General features: G+C 34.2%; 1 non-coding gene across 1 annotated transcript; it reads left to right on the forward strand.

Annotated features, from left to right (window-relative positions):
• The first annotated feature begins 571 nt into the window (after positions 1–571).
• LOC113918983 lies at positions 572–710 on the forward strand. The gene has a single exon (XR_003518740.1). It is a non-coding gene; the product is annotated as a U4 spliceosomal RNA (small nuclear RNA).
• Positions 711–5118: the final 4408 nt, after the last annotated feature.

The raw sequence follows: 5118 nt of genomic DNA on the forward strand, positions 1-5118 counted from the left end.
TGGCATCCATTGAATGTATTCTCTCTTCTCATTTTTTTTGATGTGTTACTTTGATGGAACAAGGAATATTTACATACTAATTTTTCTCTCTCATTCTCACCTATGTTATAGTCTTAGATCTACAGTTAAGTATATTTAATCCTCATAACCAGTTCTTTTACTGGTTTCCTCAATCATCTCTTACTTAAATGAAGTTCATCCTTTAGTAGATTCCCCAGGAAAAACTCATAGGTGGTAGCCTTAATATTTGAACAACAGCTAGGCTGGATATAAAATCCTTTATTTACCCCTTCTTTCTTTAAGTTTATAGAGAAGTTTGCTGTACTCCTTCTTGCTTTGATTGTTGCTGACAAGAAGTCTGATGCCAATCCTATTTTTTTTTCCTTTGTAAGTGACTTTGATTTTGCCTGGAAACCCAGAGGGATCTTTTATTTCTAAAGTTCAATGATTTTTACTAGGAGATGTCTCACAGTTTACTCTTTTGCATTTATTTTTTGAGATAAAAGATGAATATTACATTCAATATACCAATCCAAGTCTTCCTTTATTTCAGGGAACTTTTCTTGAATCAAAATATGTGCAGTGGCAGTATCGTAGCCAATGAGGTTTATCTGAGATGCGATTATTGCTACTTGAAAACTTTTCCCAATACTATGAATCAATTAAATATTAATTCCCTTTCATTAAGAACTAGGGTGCTGGAAAAAGGGTTATGAAAGATTTTTTTTTACTCTATGTGTTCTGTGCTACATGTTACCTAGGCAAAAATAAATAGTTTAAAAAACCAGAATATTCATTTAATATATTGAATATGCTATTCATTGTTCATCACTCATTATCAGTAGAAGTAGGATGAAATACTAAAGGTACCTGGATATTGAGCAGATGCTGTACTAAACAATTTAATGAAAGTAGATATCGTGTCTTTTATTAGGTCGCTTTTAAAGCCACTACTCAATGTTTTATTTTTGAATATTCACAAAAGAAATTAGTTGATTAGCTTAGAAGCAAGAAAAAGTGTTTCTTCTGGGAGTCTGATTTGGATTTTCAACTTGTATATACTTAAGTATGCCATCATTATGTTTTATTACTCTCTTTGGCAATTAAAATTGTAATATAAGTTACAATTAAAAATTTTTAATTAATCAAAAAATTAAAAATAGAATTGATATGAACCAGTAATATCCTCTACTGGGTATTTACCCAAAGAATATGAAAACACAAATTCAAAGGGATATATGCACCGTTATGTTTATTGCAGCATTATTTACATAGCCAAGGTATGGAAGCAGCCCAAAGGTCTGTCCATAGATGAATAGATAAATAAGTTGTGGTATATATACATGTATAAAATTGATTATTATTCAGCCATAAAAAAGAATGAAATCTTTCCCTTTGCAAGAACATGGATGTATGCAGAGGGTATAATGCTAAGTGAATTAAGTTAGTCAGAGAAAGACAAATACCATATGATTTCACTCATATGTGGAATTTGAGAAACAAACAAAAAAAAGGAAAAGACAAAAAAACCAGAATCTTAAATACGGAGAACAAACTACGGGTTGCCAAAGGGGAGGTGCATGGAGGGATGGGTAAAATAGATAAAGGGGTTTGAGAATACACTTGTATTGATGAGCACTGAGAAATATATAGAATTGTTGAATCATTATATTGTATACTTGAAACTACTTTAACACTGTATGTTATACTTTAATTACAACAAATTAAAAATGGTAAGAGAAAAAATCAATCTGAACTATAATTGTATTACTGAGAGTAACATCATATCTTTGTTCTTAAACAGAATTTAAAATAACTAGAGTCAAATTTGTGATCTGTCCATAGTTAATGAACAGCATTTTATGGTATGCCTTTAACAAATAAATTATGAAGTCCATTCTTCTATTTCTATGTCCCTATCCTTATTTTAAGTTAATGCTTTGTAGCACATACAACTTGAAGAAAACCTCAATAAATGTAAGCTAGCTGTATTTGTTTTTCCTATTTTGATATATTTTATAGAGCTCTGTATGTTTATTTCAGTCATTTTTGAAAAAAATGCATGATGTAGAGAGATGGGATTATAGAGTCATATAGCCCCCTCCTTTTTAAAAATGTGAATGTATCGGAGTAACTATTTATATTACTCACTAGAACCTAATTATATCACATTTTCTTGTAGTATGGCTTTCTGTGCAGCAAATGTTTGTGTGAGAACAGCAGAAATGGGAAGATTGGGTAGCTTTCTAAAACATAGAAATATTTAAGTTTTTGTCTTGTGAGCCACCATAAACAAAAACAAAAACAAAAACAAAAACAAAAAACCAACAAAAAAACAGCCAATGAGGAAGGGGTTTAGAAATCTAAACTTTAAACTAGTTATGCTAAACTTGGCATAACTAGTTTTCCAAGTCAGGAAAACTTTGAGATTTTCCTTTCTCTTTCCTTCAATTTCCATTGCATTCCCTCTCCAGACTGATTTCTTCAAAGTGGAGGTTCTCCATTTTCTCTTGGGGCAGAAAAGGTGGTAGAAGGGAGAAATTCTTTTGACTATTTAAGTAGAAATTTGAGGGGTACCTGGGTGGCTCAGTCGTTAAGCATCTGCCTTCGGCTCAGGTCATGATTGCAGGGTTCTGGGATGGAGCCCAATGCTGCTCCATGGGAAGCCTGCTTCTCCCTCTACCTGTCCCCCTGCTTGTGTTCCCTCTCTATGTCTCTCTGTCAAATAAATAAATAAATAAAATCTTTAAAAAAAATAAAAAACAAATAAATAGACATTTGAGGGGCACCTGGGTGGTTCAGTTGGTTAAGAGTCTGACTTTGGCTCAGGTCCTGGGATCAAGCCTTGTGTCAGGCTCCCCACTGAGTATGGAGTCTGCTTGTCCCTCTCCCTCTGCCCCTCCCCTGTTCATGCTCTCTCGCTCTCTCAAATAAAATCTTTAAAAAAAATATATTTGAATTGGAATTCTAAATTTGTCAGTTACAAGCTTCATAAAAATGAAAAATTTATTTAACCCCTTGAAGCTCTCATTTTTTAATAAAAAACATAAAAACACCTACTTTACTTGATTTTGGAAATTAATTGATAACATGTGAAAACTGATTAACACAGGTTAAATATATGTCAGTTCACTTATCTTTTCTGCTCTCGGTGCTTCATTTAGAATAACTTTCAAAAAGGCTGGCTTAACAAAAATGAGTTCCTGTGTTATATCTCTTAAGGATCATATGACATTACATAATTCTGAAATTAAAAAGCAGCCTTATGGATAGTCCCCAATTTAGTGTTCCTTGCATTATTTTTTTTATTTAGTGGCATTTATTATGATATTTCTATATTATTTTCCATTTCTTGTATCTCATCAATTGATTATAGGAACAAGGCATGCATGTATCTATGATTGGGTGAGACTAGGGTATATTAGAGAATCTAAAGTTCATAGATGTAGGCAAGAAATCAGAGTGTAAGAGATAATACTTGAAGGTAACAAAAAGCCCTCATACTTTTAGTAAAAACCTGGTTGTTCTATAACCAATCACAAAAACGTCCACCTGAAATGGTTTTATTTCTGTCTAATCAATCACTGACTGTTCCATATCCATGGTTCTAAGAAATCACCAAAACTGATTTTAAATTTTCTTAATCAATCAATGACAGCAGCTTCAGTGAATATACTTATAAAAGTCAACCAGTCAGTGATAACCTCATGCCTTGAAAGTCAGCCAATTGGTGGCAGACTCATTCCTTTGAACACACTTTTAAGGCTGCCATCAACCCATTCTGCCTCTGTAACCAACACAAAATGCACTTTTATGTCCAATATAAAATATGTTTCTAAGACTGACATCACCATAGTCTTGCCTTTGTAGCAAACATGTCTCGAAACAAAATTTTCCCCTCAATCCTCCATAATATCAGTGGTTTATTTTGTCAAATCAGAGGGTATCTAGCATTGCTCTTCCTTAATTAAGAAAATGATACTTTTAGCCCTGAGTTTTGTTTCAAATTTTGAGTAGTGGTCTCAAACTTTGACATCTTCCTGATTTAATGGAGGGCGCAAAAGCTGCTAAGCAGATTATTTTCAAGATTTAAGAAATGCTGTGATAATCATTAGGAGTTAGTGTACATTTCTCAAGAAAAGTCCAAGCATTATAACTTTAATTTCTTTGCTGCTTCAGTTAATTCCATAGTACTTATTATCTACTATGATGGAGGCACCAGTCAAAGAATTGGACACATATAAACTAATAATATGTGGTCCATTCCTTCAAAGTCTCAGAATATAGTGGCAGAGACAGATTACACATATAATTGTAGCAAAATATAAGGAATGCTGTAAATGGAGTCTGTAGAGTAAACTAAGATAATAAAGAAGGAAGCTTTGCTATCTTTGTGGTGGTAGTGGGCTTGAGGATGGGGACTCACTGAGTAAATAACATTTGAGTTGCATCTTGAAAAATGTATAGACATTGAAGCAACAGAGACAGTAGGAGATGGTAAACTGACAACTACAAAGACTCATAGCCATGAGCAAGTATGGGATATTTGGTGAGTTCAAGGAAGTTTATAGTGATGGGTAAATGAGAGGAGTTACAGTGCTAAAACAGGCAAAGATATAGAGGACCGGTTTGTGGAGAACCTTTTCTGAAGACAGAATGGGAGAGGAGCAAGACTAAAAGCCAGTTGTCCATAACTGACATAGTACAAGTCTGAAATAGTTTAATGAATGCCTGAGCTAAGGCCATGGAAGATGGGGATGATGAGCCAGGGAGAGAAGGTGGGTGGATGATGGTGTTATTACACAAGGCAGGTCTTGCTAGAAAGGGTTATGGGTGTAATGGCAAGATAAGGAATCTAATATGAGATATGTTGAATTTGAGAGGACTTAAGAGATTGGCTCTTGGTGTGTAGATGTGTTAAATCTAATCCTCTGAGAGGTAGCTGCCAAGATAGGATCAAGTATGCAAGAGAATTATTGGGGGAAATACTCATGAAGGAGAAAGAGGAAAAAGGCAGGGAGATCCTTCAGACCACAAAGCAGGTCTGACATCTGTGATTAAGGAGAGGGGGAAGGAAGAAGATTTGGGAGGGAAGAATCAGACTACAGCAGTCCTAAG

Source organism: Zalophus californianus, chromosome 1 (genome assembly GCF_009762305.2).
Source record: "Zalophus californianus isolate mZalCal1 chromosome 1, mZalCal1.pri.v2, whole genome shotgun sequence".
NCBI classification, from domain to species: domain Eukaryota; kingdom Metazoa; phylum Chordata; class Mammalia; order Carnivora; family Otariidae; genus Zalophus; species Zalophus californianus.